Source organism: Equus asinus, chromosome 8 (assembly GCF_041296235.1).
Source record: "Equus asinus isolate D_3611 breed Donkey chromosome 8, EquAss-T2T_v2, whole genome shotgun sequence".
Classification (NCBI taxonomy): Eukaryota; Metazoa; Chordata; class Mammalia; order Perissodactyla; family Equidae; genus Equus; species Equus asinus.
In genome coordinates, this window is record NC_091797.1 from 20,079,426 (window position 1) to 20,103,068 (window position 23,643).

Genomic DNA, 23,643 nt, shown 5'->3' on the forward strand with positions numbered 1-23,643 from the left:
GCGTGTTTCTGCATCATAAGCCAGAGCCTCTGGTCTCTGGCCTTTTAAATCAGGACCAGGTTGCCTGCCACATACCTCCCTCACGCCTGTCACTCACCAGGAGCCGCCCCTACCAGGCCAGAGCTCTGTTGTGCAAACAGGTGCTGCGGAGTTCACCCAAAAGATTTTTTGAAAAACCCAAAAACAAAAACTTTCCATTCAGAGCAGGCAAGCTTTACTTTTTTAAAGTAAGTGTTACTTAGTAGAAGGCCTTGTAAATCTCATAAAACCCTGGAACAGCTGCTAAACGGTGTCAGTTTTACACGTTCTCCAGCGCCGGGTACATGACTCTTGTTTCCACTGGCGTAACTCAAGGATGCTGGTGCGTCTCCGGGCAGCCTGCCCATCCTGATTTCCATGGGATGGTCCCAAGCCAGCAGGTCTGTCTCTACCTTCCACCAGCCCAGCAACAGACAACAGACGACCTCAGAGCCCAGATCCAAGAGGCAGGGGAGGTGGTGGGGAGAGTGGAGTCAGCCAAGGACGTCACTCCTGCTGTGACCGGCATGCACTGCATGCTGGGAGCTGGGGGGAGGGGCGCAGACTAGGGTGCTGCGTGTGATGGGCAGACTGCCTTTTTTGGGTACCTTTAAAATACCATGAGAAACTGGTTTTAATATTCAGTCATTTATCCTAGATGTTAAACACACTGCCTTTTACCTGGGTTGGGTGCCAGGAGCAGGGAAGAATTACTCAAAAACATTTAATATCAACATTTCCAAAGTTGCCTGGAAATGAAGTCAGAGTCCCATCGGCAGATGCTATTTTCTATACCTGTTTTCATGTCCTGGCAAGAAAGGCCCCTGAAGCCTCCACTGTGAGATTCTGACTCTGCTCTCAGAAGACGTCCTTCTTCCCACTCGGCCTGCCTTCCCACCGTGTGCCTCTCAACCCTGGCTTAGCCACAGGAAAACATCAGACAACCTAGATTTGGGGACCCCAAGCAAACACCTCAGAAAGCAAACCTTCACTTTTTGCAAACCCTCACACGCTGGCACGTCCCTTTGGGATGCACTGCATTCAGGGCTCAGGATTGTCCCACTCTCCAAAACCCAGTGGACACAGGCCAGTGAGAGCACCCAGCAAGGAGCTGAGAACCCCTGGCCGAAGGGAGACTGACTGCGTGGCCATGGGCAAGTTCCTCACTTGGGCCTCCGTGTCTTCATCTGAGAAATTGCTCTGTCTTTCTCACAAGATCCATGTGAGAATCAAATGACAATACACATTAATGTGGTTTGTAAGACATTTCGCAATGTTGCTTACAGTTACGCGTATGTAGTTTCTGTCTAGTTTGCCTTTTCTATAGCCTTAATTTAAAAACCCAGTTCTGGCTAATGAAATTAACAGAAAAGTCTGCTGAAAGATTTCTGGAAAGAAATTTTGCTGCTAATGAAAGACATTTGTATTAGAGAGAGAAGTCGCTGGTATACCCCCTCTTCCCTATGCTTCCTGTCTCTGAAAGTGGAGCTGCAGCAGCCACTCTGTAATCATGAGGCTACAAGCTCAGGAATGAAAAGTCCCTATGTTGAAAAGGGCAGGGAGGAGGCATAGAAAGGGCCTGGATCCTTGACATCGCTGAACCAATGCCAGCAATTGCCTGCTTTTGGACTTCTTGTTATGGGAAAAAAATAAACCCTGTTTATGTTAGCCATTGTTGATTAAGTTTCTGTTACTTGCAGCAGAATGCATTCTAACAGATTTAGTCCCTCTGTTATCTGTTTTCATAGGACCTTGTATTTTCCTCTGAAGAGCTTATCACAGTTGTAATTACATAATGAATTATTTAATTATTACAGTAATTATTTGTTTAATGTCTCTATCCCCAACTTGATTTTAAATTCTATGAGGGTAGGAACCACAGCGGTCAGGTTCATCATTGTCTCTCCAGCTCCCAGCTCCCAGCATATAGCAGATGCCCAGTAAGTATTGGTTGGGTAAACGAATAGCCCTTGTGCTGAATGGACGCTGGACACTTCGCTTCTTATTCCCAGTAGCACTAATGTGGTGAGCGCTCAAATTAGTGTTTAGGTTCTGGCAACAGGGAGTGGCCTCTTCACCATTTTGCTTCCAAAGCTAACCTGAGTCAGAGTTTTCATGCCAATCAAGCCACCTCTTTCATGGAGAACAACGCCCAACACTGACTCCTTGAAGGACCCTCAGTAGATACTCAGTGAACAGAATTGGCAGCCTCTGAGATTTTTTTCCAATAAGATGAATGCATTCTGCTTTCTAAAGGCAATTTGAACCCTCTCTTTGGAACGTCAGGCCTCATCCCCAGCTTTGAGAGCAGGACACCTCAATAAGTAATATCCCCCAGACGGTTTCCTGATTTTGCTTCCAGAAGAACGAAGAAAATTTTCTCAGCGAAAAACCTTCTTCCTTTTCTTGTCTCTCTCTGGACTGTGTGTTACCACTTCTAGTCTCAGCTGGAACTAGTAACCCAAAAGCAGCCCCAGAAAAGAGAAGGAAAAAGAATGAAATCACACCACCCACAAGGAATCAGGGGTTTACAAAATACATAGTTGGCCCGTGGTTGGCTGCGAACACAGTGTGGAGGGAGGTCTCACCCTCCGTCGCTTGTCCCTGGTCCTCCGGGTGCGAGGGGTGTGTATTACCTTCCCCTTCTGTGAAATGCCAACACGCAAACTCCTGGAAAGGGTCCATTGGCAATTCGAAGACAGGATCTCCCGCGTCGGGCAGGAGGATCCTGAGTTTCAGCTTCCTGTCTCCATTCACAGCATACCTTCCAAATGGAGGGAGACTGCCTCCCTTGGGGCCGTAAAGCATCACAGTCAAGAACCAGGATTCCAGACCTGGGAACTCTGCCACTTCCTGGTTATATAATCTTGGCATTTTATCAAATCTCCATAAAACTCACTCTCTGCATTACTAAAATTGGGAAACAAACGAGATAACCCAGGTAAAGCACAAGCTTGCCACACAGTAAGGTTCAAAAGACTTCAGATATTTTTATCCAGGCTCAACCAGAGTCACACTGATTAAACCATGTTCCAGGAGTTGTTAAATAGCCTCTGAGACTTTTCCTCCTGACTGGCCAGTTCCCCCAACCCTCTTTTGTCCTGCCTGTGTAGCCTCTCCTAGCTCTCTCTCTCTAAATGAGCTACTCCAATTTCAGAGACGCCTCTTCCTGCATTTAGATGGTGGAGCCCAGCGCTGGGCCATCTCAGCTCCAACCTCGGTGACCCTGAATTTTGCTCTCCGGTTCTCGGTCAGACAAGTTACCTCCTCTCGGCCTGTTTTCATTGTCTGAAAATTAGGGATCATAATTTCTGTTTTGCAGAACGGTTATAAGATTGAAAAATTAAATAACACTTGTAAATTGCCAGGCACACACTGGGCAGTTAAATCATACTTAATATTGCTATTATTGTCCAAGATACAATTTAGCACATGCCTAAGTTAACCCAAACAAACAAACAAACCAGAAGCAAGGGCAAAAAAATGTTTTTCTTTTCTTAAGGCTGAGATGCAACCTGGCAATCAGCTGGGGCCTGGAAAGGGAGCTGGCCAGCCACCCAAGGTGCTGTTGCTGCCTGGGAAGACCCCCCTTTGAAGTCAAAGCTCCCCTGGGCAGGGTCCAGCGATGCCTGACACATTACTGGCACCACCATGCAAATCAAGAAGAATGTGGGGTTGCAAATACATATACAGATTTGGATTAAAAATGAAGTCCCCTGATGGACCCACCAAGCTTATATTTCAGAAGGATTTCTCTCTCTCTTTCTGTCCCTCCATGTTTCTCTCTCCCGCTCTCTCTCTTTCTCTCTGGCAATATTCTGGACTTTTGAAAATAGAGGTTTATTATGGAAATGCTGACAGACCCTTAAATAGAGTGCTGTATTTGCAACACTGTAATTATGCCTCCATTGAAAAGCTCCAAAGAAAACATGATTTGCCTGTGCAAATAAATCATGTATGGCTTTAAAGGCTCAGATTTAAATCATTCGAACCATAAAGAATCGTCGTCTTCCATGTATAAATGGATTACAAATAATAATGACTTAAAAAAAACTAGGCCTATACCAGGGAAATGTAGACAGACTCTTATGGCATTCTTGAAATTGGACCCACATCTCCCTACAGTCCTACTGCATAAGTCGGCAGCAGATTAGCTTTATTACAGTGTTGATTTGATTGCCCTAGAAATTGCCCCTGGGTAAATAAAAGATCCGTATCTTCTCCCATTCACGCCTAGCACAGGACTCAGCTCTCTCTCTCTCTCTCTCCCTCTCCATTTTCTTCCACCCCACCCATCCCACCTCTAACATATTTGCTCTGTGGCATTCCTCAGCCTGGTTAGACCCTGCAAATGGCCTCAAGGTGACACAGTGGCTCAGATGTGTCCAGTGACTACAGACATGATCTCGCTCCCCACAGAAAATGACTTGTGCACTTTTCCATGCTCTCAACAGACTCATTGCAGACATGAGGCCACCAGTCCTTCAGAACTGCACCTTGCCAGGCACCATGTGTGTGACATACAACGTGCGTATGCAGCCTCGGCGAAATTTGCTCCAGACTTCACGGCCACTGCACCAACGCATGGGATAAAGGGCCATTATGTGAATCTGCAGCGGCTCCCCGCAGTAATCAGAGAAGCCAGAACACGGTATTGGAGGACGGGCTTTTTTTTCCATCCAGATTGCGGCTTGCTTATTTTCAAACAGTTATTGATACTTCCAAATGGCAGTCACTAAATGACAGGTTTCATTTAGATGATTATCAAAAATGAAACTAGCAGAGTTGAGGCTATAATTCTTTTTCTTAATAGCAAAGGAAAATCTGCATTATAGCTGTATAGACCTACATGTGGTTATAAATATGTATCTGTACCTACAAAAACTAAAAGTGTTATAGGGTGTTAGCTTTTTCAAAAACATAAATATATCTAGATTTTTTTCACAGATGTAATTTTCACACGGGGGTAAGTTCACTCTTACGAGGTCTTTCGAATTACAAATGAGAGGTTAAATTACGTTCCTTCTGATTTTCTTATCAAGTCTATTTTATTACATCCTAATTCTTTGAATATTGGGTAACCTAAATTTAGTTACCTAAATCTACATATGACCCCTATGGACCCAGGGTCCTGTACCCCGTCTTAGTTCAGTACTGTATTAAAAGCGGTCCAACAGAAAACATAAATATAATTGAATCAATTTAACTCTTAAAGCAATCCAACAGAAAGCATAAATATAATTGAAATCAATTTAAATCTTTTTTCTTCTTTTTAGAAAATGCCAAATTGGGTAGGAGAGGAGAGGAGACACATGTTTAACACAATAAAACAACTTTAAACCCCTTGTTATGGACAGAATTGTGTCCCCCTCAAATCCATATGTTGAAGCTGTGCCCCCCAATGTGACTGCATTTGGAGATGGGACCTTTAAGAGGTGATTAAGGTTAAATGATGTCTTGGGGGTGGGCCCTAATCCCATATGACAGGTGTCCTTATAAGAAGGGGACGAGACTCCAGGGCTGCATGTACACAGAGAAAAGGCCAGGTGAGGACACAGCAAGAAGATGTCCCTCTGCCAGCCAAGGAGGGAGACCTCAGGAGAAACCAAACCTGCCAGCACCTTGATCTTGGCCTTCCAGCTTCCAGAACTGTGAGAAAATAAATTTCAGTTGTTTAAACCACCCAGTCTGTGGCGTTTGTTATGGCGGCCCTAGCAAACGAACACGGCTCTCTTTAGGTATCTTTCATGCTTCCTCCCTCTCTTACACCTATCAGTGGCTCTCCCCCAAAATCTATTTACTCCTTCTCCCCCTATGGCCCTCAAACTCTCCCAAATGCTCTCTTGCTGCCCCCCTCTATGGCTCAGCTCTTTATTATGTGTATCCATGGGGCCCGCCCTGGCCAATTCAGCCATTTGTCTTCCTCTTTTCTCATCTTAACCCTTCCAATATTGGAGACTCCCCAAAGTTAAAAGCCTTCCTCCGAGAGGTAGATGGGGAGAGAGGCTGTGAGTATTATCACAATCTGTTGTCCTTGTTACATACTTCAAGATCATAACGTAGAAGCAACTGGAACAAGAAAGAAAGAGATGAAGGTAAAAAGAAATGCAAACAGCAGCACTGCCCATATGACATCAAAAGTTTAGTAGAAAAGGCCAATTATTTCTTGTCATTAAAGAAAAAGAATCCAAACGTTTGACTAATGTGTTTGCCATGCTGACAAAATTGACCGAAAGCTTTGACATCCTGTCCATCTGGTTGGTGAGGAGTGTGAGGGTGGACTGGTTGGAACAGTGCATTCCAGGCTCATCACAGGCTCTTCCCCAGGTGGAGGCAGAGCGAAGTGAACCTCACTTGGCCATCCCTAACAGAAAGGGGAGAGAAGGAGGGAAACCGGAAATGCTTGATGGAACAAGGACAATTTTAAAAGCACCAATAAAAAGTCTGATTTTTGTTTCGGAATGAGCTTGTTTACAATTGGCAACCAAAATATTTAGAAATGTAATGGGGAGGAAAGGTCACCACCAACTCCAAACGAATTCTAGATTAGTCAGCAAAGTGCCTGCAAGTCTGGATGCCGGCATCTGTGTGCAATTATGACAGTATTTACAACACACCCTTCACCTTCGAAGCCCTTTCCCCAGCATGAACTAATGGATCCTCACGACACCCTTGTTGGGGAGGTGTGGTTCTATCTGTTTTAGAGAGAGGGGATGGGGTGGCCCAAAGAGGGCGCCCCCTTGCCCAGGCCTGGGAGCTCGGCCTCCTGGAGACACCAATCCCTGGCAGACTCTGGTCTGCTAGAGCTTGCCCAGCTCTCCAAGGACGTCAGATTTCCCGGCTTCCCTAGGGTGCAGGACCCATCTAGAGAGGAGGCCACCAGCTTTTGGCTGCCACTCCCCAAGAATTGAGAGACACATTTCCCCTCTCTCAGGGGTGATGAATGCTCATTTCTGCATCCAAACGGGGATCTCTCCTCCAACCACTAGTTTTCAGAGTCTTCTTGCAACATGTGCTGGCTTTCTCCAGTGTTGATTTAGCTAAGCTGTAACTGGGATTCCCAGAATTCCCTCCCCTCCGTGCATGTAGGTTAGGGTTGGTCACAAGAGAACTTGGAGTGGGATCTGGGAGGTGGACGTGAAGCAGCCTCCATTGCTCTGGGAAAGTGGTGAGGGCTCCACGTACCTCTGTGGCTTGCACCCGCTGCCGCTGGTCCACGGCCCACCTTGGTGAGGACAGCAGAGCTGGGTCTGCAGCTCTTACAGTCCATGTGGGATCTCCTCCATCAGCTTCTCTGAGCCCTGAGCCAGGCATGCATGCAGTTCCGTGGAAAATGGCACCTGCTTCTGCGGGTCATCTGTACTGTTAAGGTTAGTGATGAGTGACACACACAAGTTCCTGTCTATCTTCATGAACTTCTTGAAGGTGTGTTCCAATTTGTTCTTAGCTCTTCCCTGTTATACAGCCAAGCTTTTCTTCCCAGTTTCTGTCCCTGTTAAACTGCGGTAACTTCAGGCCCACCACCAGACCAGAAGCAACAGCCTTCCATAGACTTCTTCACCAGCTCCCACAAATGTATATGGTCTAATCCCTATAGAAAATCCCTTATTTGCCATATCACTCATAGCGGTTTGGTTTCCTTGCTCAAACCTTAACTGACACAGAGAATTTGACTACTTATGTGATCACAGAACCTCCAAACATAATGGGGCCCCAATCAGAAGTCTCGTCCCCTGGAAGTCTACAAGGCTTGTTAGATGGTGTCCACAACCTGGATGGGCCTCCCAGTTTCCCCCACTTCTCTCTTATAGATCTGCTTGGCCTCATTGCCTGTGAACCAGAACCCAGACGATGTGTGAATCTGAACTGTAATTCAAGAGCACACTTCCAGTCCTCCCCTCCCTCCCAATCACTCTCATCCTACTGGTGTGGGTAAATGAAGGAACAAAGACTGGGCAACACAGTGCACCGGCCTGTGCTCTTACAGGTCAAGTGTTTATTTAATGAGAAGCCACCTGAAAGGTGCTCCACCCGTGTAAATTTCAGTTTCAAGTGTGAGGCTGGTTTAGAGGTGCAGTGGCTTCACTAAGCAGTCTACGTATTTTCCAAGAGGGGCCAAATGTGAAAGAAAGAGAAAAATGGTTCAGTACAACCCTCCCAAGGGGCCACCATTTAGCGAAGGTGAGCACAGCCATATTCCCTCAAATCTACACCATAAGGAATGTTGGGGAGGCTATGGATCGATGGATGCTGTACTGGCCATTTGCCTGTATCCTCAGATCCAGTGCCCCCTCCCCACCCCGTTTCTTGTTCTTCTCTGTATTCAAAGGGAATGGCCCTGGGAAACTACCAAATCTCCCTTGTCCACTGCTTCCTGCTTGGTTCGACTAATGAGAAGCACAGGCAGGAGACTGGAGGATGGACTGGAGAGAGGAGCCAGGTGTTCACCTTCACTCCACCGTGTATTTGGGGCTGAGTCTTCCACATCCAGCACAACACCAGTTGGACTTCCCCTAGAACCGGATGCCAACAGGTAGCCCAGGCTCTTGGGCTCAAGCAATGCCTCTCTTCCTCCAGCCCGAAGAGGAGGAGTGGCTTTTTGCAATTGCTAATCTTGGGGTTCTCTTGCCTTTCGTGGCTGCTCTTGCAACTCTTCTAAAAACCTTTGTAACTGATTTCTCATATTAAATTTCTTCTATTAAATTACTGCACATGGGTTTTGTTTTTTCTTGAGATACACTGGCTGATACAGATGCTTTCAACCCTGGGGATTAGAATTTGCCAAAACTGACTTCCTTCCAAGATTTCTCAGCTCCCTGGGCTAGCATCATTTTTTTTTTTAATTACTTGTAGACAACAATACTTAAAGTGTTGCAGAAGAGGAGAATTGAATGGGAGCTCTGCATCCAGCCTTTGGTGGCGGGGGGGGGGGGGGGTGGGGTGGGGAGTGGAAAATTGATTCAACTCTTGCTACTAGCCCAGTAACAGCAGACAAGTACTAGAGGAGTTTCTCAAGAGATAGCAATGGATTTCTACTCATAGTAACCGGTTTCCACACCACGTTACCCAAATTTCACATCTTTTGTATATTCAGAAACATACATCAAGCATCTGCTAGGACCTGGAGATATAAGATGGACAAAAATGCTAATGACCTCAAGGAACTTCCAGTCTACTGGTCAAGTGTGAATATGTGTAGGCTTATTCTAGGATTAGCCCTTGCCATTAGAATAAAGGGAAGTTAACTGGCCCCACTGGACTGAATCTATGGTACTGGCTTAGAATGACTTTCTCCCAGCAAACCAGTCAGATAAATTCATCATAGATTAAAATCTTTGAAGTCACTTGGATAGTGGTGTTCATAAACATAAGGCCGTGCTTTTCAAGTTCATCTTCACAGTGATATCTATTGTTAGGGCCATTCAGATAGGAAGGGCAGTGACAGGCCCACCCAGGGAGGAGAGCATATTCTCCTTCTCAAAGTGCAGAGCCCAGTCTGCTCCAGGGTTGGGCATTCCAGTCATTCATTTCACTGCCCTGTGTGCTCTGACCATGAATCAGTCTAATCTACTAAACCTCCAAGGGTTGCCTTGTCCTACATGTTCCAAAGATCTCCTTATCTTCCTTCTTCCTCTTTCTCCAAGCCAGGAACGGTGCCTGCTACTCTTCAAGTCCCTTCAGCTTATACCTCCACCTCTTCCTTCTTAATCAGTTGTGTGTCTTTCCTCAGCGCCTAGTAGGTTCTGCCAAATAGGAGGCCTTCAATAATGTTTGCTTGTTAAATGAATGATTGCATAGATTCATGGACGATTAGTCTGCAGTGGGAAGCGACCAGTGACGTGTCAACTAGGAATTGTCTACAAAGCACTGGTTTAGAAACCTTGCTTTAAGTGCAGTGGTACATCCACCCACGATCATCATTGGAGCTATCAGCCAGAAGTAAGACTTACAAGGAATGACACTGAAACCCCATCCCTGGGCACAGACCAGGACCAGGGTGTGCAAAGGCAGGCTGACTGCTGTGACCAGACCTGCAAAACGAGTTTCGTCCTAAGATTCAGCCAAAATCAAGATTTCTAAGGAAATGTTTGAAGCATTCATTTCCCAGAGTCCCCCCCACGAAGTTGGCTCAGTGTGGGTCCAACATTTTAAAATCTTCCACTGGCATTTCTAGTGCAGAAAATGTGGATCACAACAGACTACAGGCAGACGGGTCCTTCATTTCCCCTTGCCAAAGTGGCCTGCAAACCCCACACCCACGGACAAAGCCCTCTACAGAGCATAAGTCAGAGACCGCAGGAAGGTGTCTGTTAATAGCTGTAAGACTCTCCCTTTTTCCAGACCTCAAACCTTGGTCTCTAGCTCATTAAAGATAGAAGGTAGACTCCCCTGGGGCCCAGACTTGTGCTCAGCCTACTAGAAATAATCAGGAAGCCAGAGGTGACTCAGCTCCTGCTTTAGACGCAGGACGACTTTTCTACCAGCCAGCGCTGTTGTTTTGAGGTACCAAACCATCTGGGTTCCTCACCCTGCTTGCCCTGACCTCCAAGACGTGTTTGCCCTGTCCTGCCATGACTAATCCACTGGCTGGGCCTCAGGCTTGCCCTTGGCCTCACAGAGCATCAAGCTCATCACTCCTGGCCTGCACACTCCTAGTCTCAATTCCTGCTCCATCTCTGCATGGCCAGTCCTGACAGGAGCCACCCACACCCCAACTTGCGAGTGGCTCTCCCCCAGGAGAAAAAAACAAAGCAAAACATAAATCAATAAAAACCGTGGCTAAAGATTGGATAGCAGATTTGCAGAGACTTGGGCGCCATGCTGAATTAACACGGAATGCCTTGTGCCCTGAGATGAAATCACAACGCCCAAAGACGAGCCAAAGGATGGCCTCCAACCGTCCCCCTACCTTGCTGAGACAGGGTGGCAAAGGCTTGCCCTCTCTCTGCCTTCTAGGCAGGAAGTCTTATATGGCTCTTGCATTCCATCCAAAAGACAAAAGAGGGGGTGGATTTCTCTGAACCCTCGCCAGGTCGCATTGAGGTGGGTGTTGGGTCTTTTGAAACCGTCAGAATGAGTATGCTTCTGATTATGGGGTTCCCAAGACTCTGAGCCAGCTTTTTTTTTTAAGCACATACATTTTCTTTCTGGACCACAGCCATGTTGCTCTGGCTATGTTAATCCCCCCAGTAGTCACAGTGCTTCCCAGGGCATCCAGGGAGTTGCTCGTTTTAGGGAAATCCTGTTAGTTTGAACTCTGTTCAAGAATGTGCCCAGTGTGTTTCAACCCAGGAGCCAAGCGAATTTCGCCTGGAGAGTTAAAAGTGGTTGGATAGTTGGGGGCCAAGGCAGAGATGATAGTATGTAAATCTGAGGGGTCAGTTAGCTCAGCCCTGCAGTGTTCTGACCTACGGTCTTGGAGAGGAACTTGCTACTGGAAGATCCTCAGGATGAGCCAATTAACGAAAGGGTCCGTTACTACTGACCTGGTGTGGGCTGCCGTGCAGACCTTCCTCTCCCGCCAGGTTCTCTGGGCCGCTCTGTGTCTGAGAGCCCCAGGAATTCTCAAGGCAATGTCTTTGCCAACAGGGAAATATGTTGCCCTTTCTAGACTTTTACCTCTTATTTTCCAGACCCACCAAAACTGGCCTGTCCTGTGTCTCTAGGTTGATAATGGAAGATGCTCATCATTCCCTGTTAATGTGTTTTCCAGGGTTACCCTTAAAAGTATCTGGAATTGGCCATTCCTATACGATGGGAATTGAAAAGCACCACTTATTTGCCTCCCTCATCCAAGACCTCTCCACCTCTGAGTCCAGGCCACTTGACGTGCGGTTCACATGATGTATATTTTGGTGATAAGCAGATTGAAGAGGTAGTATAAAATGTAGTGGCAGAACAGTGCCACGGAGAATCAGGAACTTCTATCCCCCTCCTGGCTCTGCCATTTTCTAGTTATGTGATCCCAGGCAGTCACTTCACCTCTCTGGGGGTTCCTTGCGCCAGTAGTCTATAAAGTCCTGGGGAATAATGGCAATTTACTGGTTCAATCAAGTTACGCAGCCCTGAGGACTGCCTGTAGGGGGCGCTCTCTAAATAGTTGATGAACAGATGTGTTCCTTTCATACACCAGCCTGAAGGAGAGTTAAGACCTCTGATCACTAATACTTATACGTTCATTGGATTCTTTCCCAATATTGAATTTTGTTTAGTGGGGGGAGGGAGAGGGAGAAAAGAGAAAGAGAGAGAGGGACAGAGAGAAAATGAGCGAGAACATAAATCATGCCACCAAGAAAAAAGAAAGAAGCAGAAAGGGAAAGCGAAGACAGCGGTGCTGAGGAGAAAATGAGCCTCCTTCACAGTTTGCTCAACCTTTCTCAGAACCCAGTGAAAATGTACCACAGGGCCTGGGGCCCAGGAGTTCATCAAGCTGATAGAGAATGCTCTGAATTTGAATCCAGACTCTACTTCTCCTTTTAGAAAAGTTATTTAGCCTTTCTATGCCTTGATTTCCTCCTCTATAGACGGAGGTTAACATTACTACCTACCTCAACAAGTTGTTTTGAGGACTAAAAGCACTAACGCATGTTAAGCCTTCCTGGCTGAAGACTCACGATAGTCGGCTGGCGTTTGAATTAGGGAGGAACATGGTGACCTGCCTCCAGGCAGGCGTCCAGGGGAGGAAGGATTCTCTAAATAGGAGGACAAGGGCAGTGAGGGTTGCAAGGCCTCTTACATCACACCACATAAAACAGGAAAATGAGCTCTGCTCAACGAACTACGTTAAGGACATGCACGAGACCTATTTATAAACCCCACGTAATCCACAGGCACCGAGTCACCAGCGCTCTGAGTGCATCCCCCGCCAAATGTGGGGTCAGACTCATCATAGCGTGCGACTCGCCTCTGTAGGCGAGATGTGATCCCTACGCTGCATTCTGAAATGTCATGGTTCTCCACCAATGAGTTATTTTCAGCTAAGAATGAACGGCTAGACCAAAGCCCTTCACAAGTTAAACGGTCATCTAGAGACAAGGTCAGCTGAGGCCTGGGGATACCACTCTGCTCAGAGGGAATGAGGATGGACGAGTAGGGGTGTCTTCTTCTCAAGCTACGACTTGGGATTTTTATCACCAAAGATGAGGATGTGAACTCAGCTACAGCAGCTCACTGAGCGACTAGGGCAAAAAGAAGTTTGAGTGTGAAAGAAAAATGATCGAACCAAGGTTTTTCTGAAATATTCTGTAGAGATCTTGTCTAAAGCACTAATTAAATACAATCCCAGGTCCTCACAACGGCTTCAGTGTCCTACGTGACGGAGCCCCTTCTCTGACCTCCTCTCCCACCACTCTTGTCCTGGCTCCCACACAGTTGCCACCAACCTCACTCACTCCTGTTTAACTGGCTCTACCCTGTTTTTGGATAATTCCCATCAGATATCCACAGGGCTTGCTCCCTCGCTTCACTTAGGTCTCTGCCCGGACATCACCTTATCTGCAAACCCTCCCTGACCATGTAATTTACAACAGCACCCCAACCATCTTTTCTCCTTATTTTTCTCCATAGCACTTAGCACCATCTTACATATTGATATGAGAGTGGGGACTTTTAAAAATCTTCTTATACTCATTGTAGTATATACATACAGTGCCTGGTACACAGTAGGCACTCAAAAACTATTTCTTGAATGAATGTATGAGTGAATTTGTTGAGAAGGTGAATGAATGAATGGAGATGCAGTAGGTGGCAGAACCACTAAGTGGCTTTTAGAGAAAGCTGCATGTTCATCATCCTACACATTTTTTTGGAGGGTTTTTTTTGGTTTGTTTTTGCTGAGGAAGATTTGCCCTGAGCTAACATCTGTGCCAATCTTCCTCTGTTTCTTAGTATGTGGGCTGGCAGCACAGCATGGCCACTAACAGAGCAGTGTAGGTTCGCTCCCAGGAACCGAACCTGGGCTGCCGAAGCAGAGAGCACTGAACTTAATCAGTAGGCCACTGGGGCTGGCCCCTACACATTTTTTTATGAAAGACAGAATAAAACAGAAGATTTGGCCATGGCTATAATCCATTTGTATTCTTATTTAGTCCTAAAAACCTGAACTCCTCTTTCAGCTCATTGTTGTGTGCAGCAGAGCCCAGGATCAAGATGAGGAGAGTGACAGCCAGTCCTCATTCACTCACTTCCAGGCCCTTGATCTGGGACAAGACAGATGATGACTCTGAATCTGAATCTTCTCCTTTGTAAAGTAAAGCTGGAGATAACAGATAACACCTTCTTCAGAGGGTGGTGGGTGGCGAGAATTAAGGGAGATGCTGTGTGCCAGAGTGCTTGGAATTGTAAAGTGCAGCGTAATGGGGGTGCTGGGTGCTGATGTTACACTGTAAAACGTCGAAGGCAGCCCCCTTTTGAAAATTTGATATTCATTGAATTGGAGAGGCTACAGTCAGGACTATCTCTAGAAGAGTGTTTGTTAAAACTATGGGTCTTCACTCATTAGTGGGTCATGAAATCAATTTGAAAGATTAAAATAAAGTTTTTCATGCAATAAATGAGTACAGAAGAGAAAATAGAGTATTTTAGAAAACGTTTATTTTCCTTTTGTGGATATGTTTGTCGTGTCATGACATAAAATAAGTTTTTCAATGTAGATCATGGTTAAAAAGATTGAAAATTACTGATTTGGAAGAAAATATTATACTCCTGATTTTGGGTAATCAAGGCCTGAATTGAAGTGGACGCTATGAAAGAAAAAACAGCAACAATAATAACTATTATTGTTATCTCATGTAATCCTCACAATAACCCTATGGGGTAGGTTCTCTGTGATCCTGATTTTTCAGAGACTGAACAACAGGTCTTAAGCCACACAGCAAATAGGTGGGAGAGCCTGCTTCCAACCCAATTTACGTTCTTGATTTCTCTGTCTACTCCAGATCCTACAGCCCTATCACTAAGCTGTCTGCCTCATCTCCAAGGGGTGTTAGGGAGGTGGAAAGCCAAGGAAATGAGGAGTCAGCACTGACATGAAGGCTTCAGTCCTGAGTGGCTGAGAGAATGCTTGTATAAAAGTCCAAAATGGGCACTTCCACAGAGTGAATTAGTTTGGACAAGGGAGTGGGAAAAACCTGAATCTGAAGTGACAGGAGGACACCAAAGTGTCCAATTTTCAAGTCAAAAGAGAACTTCAAGCCCCTGGTAGAGATCACTGGGATCTGGGTTTGCACATCTTGGGGTCAGAGCCAGTGCCTGTCCTTCCCAGGCAAAGGAGCGCTTCTTAGACCCTGGAGGGGCTGGCTGGCTCATGATCACTGCCCTCACCTCATCGGGGTGCCAACCTCCTGTTGACACACCTGGATTGTGAGGGGTCATCAGCCCTTGCCTGTGGGGACATCTCCTCACCTCCTCTAAATTGTAGGCCTCCACTCCGAGGTCCTAGACCCTGCTACAGAGTCATCTCCTGTTCTGCAGCTTCAGCCTCTGAGGGTCTCTCAAACCTCCTCCAACTCCACCCGCCATCAGGTTGAGAAGCACTCACTGAACCTCTCACTTGCCTCCATGACCAGCTTCTCTGCATATCTCACCCAGCTTTCTCTTGCTACCATGGGAGCCTCGTCCTTTCAGAAGATGTGGGCACCAGACAGGCCATAGGCTTCTGGAAAAGTGCTGATCAAGGGCAACCGAAGGTTGAGGATCTAAACTGAAGGTCAACCTCATGCCAAAAGCAAAAATGAAGGCTACTATATCAAATAAGGAGTCAACAACATGTAACAAACACATTTTAAAAATTGAAAACGCTAGTATGAAGCAGCGTAAGCTGTTGAGTGACTCCTCTCCCTTGTCAGTCCAGGCGGCCCTCAAAGGTGAGGCACATGGCTAATGATTAAGGCTGTGGGATCTGGAGTCAGAAAAATAAATAACAACAACAAAATATATAAATGGCTGAGCTGTTAGCCTAGGCCATCCCTTAACTTTTACAATTAGTCTGAGTGGGAGGCTGAAGAATGGTCCCCCCTAAAGACATCCATGTCCTAGTTCCCAGAACCTGTGACAATTACCTTATATGGCAAAAAATGACTTTACAGATGTTAAAGATTCTTGAGATGGGGAGATTATCCCAGATTATCCGAGTGGGTCCTTTATAATCTCGTGTCCTTATAAAGAGAGAGACTGAGAGAGATCTGACACACACAGAAGAGGAGAAGGCAATGTGACCACAGAGGCAGAGGTTGGAGTGATGTGGTAAAGCCAAGGAATGTTGGCAGCCACCGGAAGCGAGAAGAGGTCAGGAAGACGTCCTCCCCGGAGGCTCCAGAGAGAGCAGGGCCCTGCTGACACCTTGACTTTGGTCCAGCAGTACTGATTTCAGACTTCTGGCCTCCAGAACTGTAAGCGAATACATTCCTGTTGTTCAAGCCACTAAGTTTGTGATAATTCATCACAGCAGCCGTAGGAAACTAACACGGTCTGGAACATGAGACATGAAAATGCCTAGCACGATAAATGGTACATAATAGACCCTCAATAAATGTTTGTTTCTTGCTTGCATGCCTTTCTCCATCCCTTTCTGCCTTCATGCGCCTTCTATTTTCTTATCCTCCTTTTAAAAACTATCCAGTCTACGGGGCATAGGAAAAGGAGCACAGGCTTTGGAGTCTCAGTTCAAATTCCACCACTACTCATTAGCTGAGCTTAGGCTAGTCGTGTAAGCTCCCTCGGTTTTTGCATCTGCAAAATGGGGATAATGCCACTTACTATGTAGAGCTCCTGTGAAAAGCAAAGGAGATACCATACGTCAATCTTTATACAGTCTATTTGCTTGGGATGCCCATTTATCTTGCGGATTCAACCTCCTATAATTGGGGAAAACGGAAAATGACAGAAAGGTAGTAACAGCAAAAAATAACTATTTAACTCATGCTGGTAATTCAGCAGATATTTTTCTCTATGGACATTTGCCACAGGGAGCAGATGAGATGAAGGATATGAATCCACTCTTCCTTCTGCTCAGGTGTTTCTGCTGAGTGTGTGTTCTGAGTGCATGTCCAACATTAAAGACATATTTTTTATAGAGCATGGTCCCTAAACACAAGCCCACTTCTTCATCTGGTGCCCAACCCAAAACAGCAATGTGATCCACGATAGAGGGAAAATCACCCGAATGGATGCCAGTTTCCAATGTGGAGCCTTTCTATGGGATTTTTTAGCAACAATTTTAAGCATGTGTGGCATACACCGTTTAGCTGACTTGGGAATGTGGACCCAGGTAAGATGCGACTCCGCTGTACTGAGTCATAATCCCCCCACACACGGATGCACTTGGCTTGCCAGCCCTTTCCTTTCATTCCACCCCTGAACCAACCCTCACCAAGCTCCCATAGGCAACAAAGCCTACTGGCTTTCCGGTGTTTTGGCACCACCGTAGTTCTAGAACAATTATCCTGCTTGCTTCTTATCTTCATACATAATTTTAATGCAAAGTAGCAAAGAAGCCATCAAGGGGCATAAAGATTCCCTAAAGTTTGGGAAATGGATAAAGCACTAAAAATTCATGAGATTCATCAAATACCAAGTTACCGCTCCCTGCCCTCAGCAATTCCCTCAAGAAAGACATACATATTTATAGAACACAGGTCTTCCTACAGCATCTCCCACTTCAAAGTTATTTTTTAAATTGCAGCAGAACTTATTGCTAAACAACCATGTCTGCCTTCCATAGCTTTCTTGGGAGTTTATAAAACAGATAAGCAGCTCAACTGGAGTCATAACATAGCAAAAACCTAGTCATACCACTGAAAAAGAGAAAACCTTAAATTTATCCTACTTGCCTTAAAATGGGAGTCTCTCAGGGGAAAAAAATAAAGTCTCTGGCTTCTTGAAATATCTCCCTGTATTTAATTTCACTGCAAACCACGCTTCTGGCCCCACTGTGCCTGCAGCCTCCTCATTACCTCCAGCAATTTACATCGCATCTTTTTTGAACTCTGAATTCCCGGACAGAGTTGAGTGCGGTGCAGCAAATTAGTGAATCATAAAAATTAGAGCTGGAAAAGGCCTCTGGGGTCATAGGGTTATCCTCTGCCAATTCTAGATGGTTCTCTGTGGTTTATTCCTGAGTGCTTTGTTCAAAGTGGTTTTAAGTCAACAGTACATCCCACAGGGAGGGGAGAAAAGAGCAACAACAACAGAAATGTCTCTTGCTCATCCATTTCCCTAGCCAGCCCAACCCAGGAGAGGGTAGCAGGGGGCCACCGGGCAAGGAGGCATGAATCATGGGATATGAGGGCTGGAAGGGACTTCAGAGGGCATCAAGTGCAACATCAAATTTCACAAATCAGGAAAATGAAGTTCAGGGAGTTTAGTGCACAAGCCCACAAGGATTACATGAGACCCGGGACAAGGAAAGCAAGCCCTGGCGCTTCAAAGGGACTCCGCAAATGTTGGTTCCCGTCCTTCATCAGATAGTCTTCTGCCTCGTATTCATGTTGGAGGCACACATTAAACTGTGGCTTATGAACTCCTTGAGGGCGGAGCCTCTAGTTTATTTATCTTTGTATCTCCCACAGTGCCTGCATCGGTCCTTGTACATACAAGATGGCTGAGAGAGGACAGGTCATGTTAAATCAGGTCATTACAAAAATGGTCTTTCTTCATTACACAAATCTCACTAGCTTGTATCCGTGTGTGCCCCTGCCCCATCTTCCAGACCTGGGAACAATGAGTGCACGTTACAAGAAGGTGGGTTTGGGGTTAACGTAAGCGGAGTTTTCTATGCACTACCCCTGAAATGAACCGGACTGCCATGGGAGGTGTGCTAGAAAAAGCTGGGGACTGGGCAGAGACATAAAGGAGGGGACTCAGGCATCCGATTTAGGTTTAGAGTATTGACCTCTGGAGTCCCATCCCACCGCCAAGCTTTTAGACTCTATGATATAAAAGAGCTTTATTTCTAAATGCACATAAGGTTTCAACTAGTTCAATCCCTTAAAAGTCAAAGCCCTCTCGAGACAGATCCCCATAGACTTCACCCTTATAAATCAAAGACATCAAAATACGGCTCCAGCCGTAGGTATGGGGAAGAGTTGTCCCCAAAGTTTTCTCCCAAATGCACCCCTTGATCTAGCTTAGAGACTTCAAAAGTTATCCTCTAATACACTTTTTAAAACCTCATTTAACAAAGTCTAAAGTGGAATTAGTTCTGTGAGTTAGTTTGGCAGAGAGATGAAATCACATCAAATCCTTATTCATTATAGACATCCCATATGTCATCTGCGAGGATGAATGGGGGCTCTCATGTGGAGGAAGGGGACCTCAGCAGAAAAACTCCAGGGTTTACAGAGACCTGTCTGCTGCCTTCCTGTTTCACCTCCTTTTAATTGATTCATCCCCAAACGCTGGGCAGCCGGGGAGACTTGTCCATTCCAGCTGAAATCCTTTCATGCTTAATACCTCTCTTCCACACTTCGCACCACCTAGTGATGCCTAAGTGGCCTTTGAAGACATTTTAAAATTCTTGTGTTGATTTTAAAATTAACTCATTTAAAACTGGGAGTGTCATTATAGAAAGAGGATAAAGGCAGATAAGCAAAAGAAAAACTCCCACCTCCTGGGGAGAATGGCTATGAATATCTAGTTGTGAGCTGTGGAGCCTCCTTTCTCCCTCTGGCCCCTAGAGCAATGGGGAAGGGGGTAGTTAGCGAATAACTTGATTACCAAGGCTCCACTGAGAGGCAGCTGGAACTTCTGGGTCTTAATCTCACCACTGAACACTCAGGGGTGAGTGGAGAAAACTTAAAGAAATGAGACAGGCTGTTTCAAACAAAAACATCCTCCCGGCTCTTGGGAGTTGGGGAGGGGGAAGGGCAGGATGGCCTTTTGTCCTAAATTATTCAGATTTCCAATCAATATAATCATAGCTACCATTTATTGAGCATTTGCAATGTGCCAGGCATCCTTCATCTCCTTAAGCCGACATCTTCTAGAGCCTTCCCAGGGGTGTGCTGGTAAAGTTTTAACCATTGGCAAATTTGGGGGGAAAGCCTGGACTTGAGCATTCGCCATTTTCTGTGGAGTAAATACTCCTACCGATTTCAGGCTATGGAAAGAGATGCTGAGGAGCAAAGCATCATATGGTGTTTCTGCCATTCAGATGTAATAGGCATAGTAACCTCAAGAACACGGGGAGCAGTGAAATGTAATAACATAATTAGGAAGTGGTGATTTTTTTGTGTATTTATTACTTACGTTTTTAATATAATTTATTCAATAGAAAGTTTATATAGCTTACTTTTGATTAATGACCGAGTTTAACAACTGGCTCGCACAATTCCTGAAAGTAATCAGTTGGTTCTCTTGAGCCAGCACGAGCTAACTGCCGTGCACCACAGAGACTTCCTCACCACCTCCCCTTCACCTTGCCGTGTAAAGAGAACCGACTCGTGAGCTTTTGTATGACATGGATCTAGGTCTCGTTTTTATATCTTCCATCTTCAAGATAATCTCCTCCTCCTCTGATCTTGGCTTCTAGCAACAAGAGAGGTCGGAGTGGAGAACGGAAGTTAGTCTCCAGAGGGAAGGGCTTTCCATCGAATAAAGATTTGAAGAAAGAGAGAGCAGTAAAGCAAGAAATGTAAGGTCTGTTCAAAAGCCATGCTGTCCAACATGGTAGCCACTAGCCACATGCGGCTACTGAGCTCTTGAAATGTGGGTAGTTTGAATTGAGATGTGCCATCATTGTAAAATACACACCAGATTTTGAAGACTTTGTTCAAAAAAATATAAAATATCTCATCGACAATTTCATGTTGATTAGATGTTGGATGACAATATTTTATATATGTTGAGTTAAAATATATTTTAAAATTAATTTCTCCTGCTTCTTTTTACTTTTTAAAATACATGTACTAGAAAAATCTTAAATTATATATGTGGCTTACATCCTCTTTCTATTGGACACCACTGCTCTAGAGAGTTACCAAGAATCAAGGATAACCTTTGCTGGAGATGGTATTTTGGATGATTTGGTCCCGAGGTTCTCAAACTGCAGGCACGGTCTCTGAAACCTGCTGGCTTGGTGGGAAGGCTGATTCCCTTAGAGTCTTTCAGGATCTCAGGCTGACCCTGACTCATTTAGTGCTGACTGTGAAGTGCAGTGTGAACATGAGCCAGCACGCACTAGTGCGGCACCAACGGCACGCTGCTGCGCCTTCACACCATCTGACCTCCTACTGCATTACTGTCCCCCAGCCCAGCAACATCCAATTGGGTCTAATGAGAAAGCCCGGAAGACAGCTGGAGTCAAGTTACATCCCTGAGCCATTATTAAGTGCTTGCCGTGTGCCAGCCCCGAGCCTGGGCTATGACAGAGTGGGGCTCAGGAGTACGAAAGAAATAGACCCACACATACGTGGCCAATTGATTTCTGACACAGGTGCAAAGACATTCCAGGGAGAAAGGAAATTCTTTTCAACAAATGTTGCTGGAATAATTAGATATTCACGTGCCCCAGAGTGAACCTTAATCCATACTTCACACTACCTACAAAAATTAACTCAAAATGGATCATAGACCTAAAACCTAAAACTTCTGAAGAAAATGTGGTGGGAAAATATTTCTAACCTTGGATTAGGCACAGATTTTTTAAATACGACACCAAAAGTACACCTATAAACAAAAGAAAAACTATAAAGTGGACTTTATGAAGATTAAGAACTTCTGCTCTTCAAAAGACACCATTAAGAAAATGGAAAAGACAAGCCATAGACTGGGAGAAAAGATTTGCGAATCATATATCTGATAAAAGACTTATATCTAGAATCTATAAAGAACTCTCAAAATTCAATAGTAACGAAGCACACAACCAAGTACAAGGACAGGCAAACGACTTGAACAGACACTTCAGCAGAGAGGATATACAGATGAAAAGGCGCTCAACATCATTAGTTATCAGGAAAATGCAAATTTAAACCACAACGAGATACCACTAACCACCACATACCTATTAGAATCTAAATAATACCTATTAGAATTTCTAAAATAAAAGGACTGACCATAACTAGCGTTGGCGAGAATATGGAACAACCAGAACTCTCATACAATGCTGATGGGAAGGTAAAATGATACGACCCCTTTGGAAAACAGTTTTGCACTTTCTTAAAAAGTTAAACATATACCTACTTAATAACCCATCCCACACCTAGGCATTTACCCAAGAAAAATGAAAGTCTACGTCTGTACAAAGACTTGTACACAAATGTTTACTGCAGCTTTATCTGTAACAGCCAAAAACTGAAAACAACCTAAATGTTCATCAATAGATGAATGAATAAACAGACATCTAATATACATGCAATGGAATACTACTCAGCGTTAAAAAGGAATTAACTAGACATATGCACGCAACCGCTTGGTTGGATCTCTGAATAAATACACTGAATGAAAGAAACCAGACAAAAAATGAGAGTATATATCGTATTATTCCATTTATATAAAATTCTAGAAAAATGCAAACTAATCTATAGTGACAGAAGGCAGATCAGGGGGTACTTGGGGATGAGGGGGAGTGGAGGGCAGGAGGAAGGAAAGACAAAGGGCACAAGGAAACTTTTTTGGGGAGATGGATATGTTCATGAGCTTGACTGTGCTGATGGTTTCACGGATGTATCCATATGTTAAAACTTATCAAATGGTACACATTAAATATGTGGTTTATTGTCAATCATACCTAAAAAGAAGAAGGAGGAGGAGGAGGAAGAAGATGTAAGACATGGTCCCTGCCCTTGGGGAGCTTGCAGTAGAAATTGTATAATCAAGATTCACAGGCTTTCCCTGTAAACCAATGAACGGACGGTGGCTCTAGAGTTTATACAGCACAGGGGCTTAAGGACGACATTAACGGATGAAAATTGTGCAATGTTTCTAGTAACCTATACTGAAGCTGAGTTTGTATAGAAAACGGCTGGGTTTTTGATTGTTTATTGGGGTGCTTTGTGGATGCTTATGGAGATTATGAGAGCCAGGCTGAGGTCCCTTGTGCCACCCCATTAGGCTCTGCTGCTGCAGTTAACTCTCTGCTAAGCATCCTAACAAGTAAACAAGACGGATTCCCTTTAGCATCTGGGCTCACATGTCCCAACCCCAGGGCCCGCCCCCAGCAGCCTTCCCCCTCTCTCTAGCACCTTCTCCTACCCCATCCTGTCTGCACTCCCTTCCTGCTGCCTTGTCCGAGGGTCCGGTGAGGAGCTCTGGTCCCCGCTGCTCTTGCTGAGGGATTAGTGCCTGGAGGGTGCTTGTGTTATTTCTCTCAATAGGACCTACGCTTTCATAGATCTGCAGAATAAAAGGATTCATCCTTAGAGGGGGTTTTTAGACTCTACCGAGGATTGAGGGACCTTCCCGCCACATTGGCCTACAGTCACCGATCACCCTCTGCAGTGACACATCAAGGGACCTTTCCGCCCCCGTTACTGGTCTGCTGGTAGAGGGAAGCAGAGCTCATCTCCGACCCCCCTTCACATCAAGCACTCAGGGAGGAGCAGGGGGTGGGGAAGCCCAGAGCCTTGCTGCCTGTTGGAAACCCCATGGCTCTGGCTGCCCCTGCAGTTCCACCTGCGATGGTGAGCTCCA

General features: G+C 45.4%; 1 protein-coding gene across 2 annotated transcripts in view; it reads right to left on the reverse strand.

Annotated features, from left to right (window-relative positions):
* Nucleotides 1-23,643, reverse strand: part of RUNX2 (RUNX family transcription factor 2) — a 315,890-nt gene that overhangs the window by 22,766 nt on the left and 269,481 nt on the right. The gene's annotated exons all lie outside the window — the stretch shown is intronic.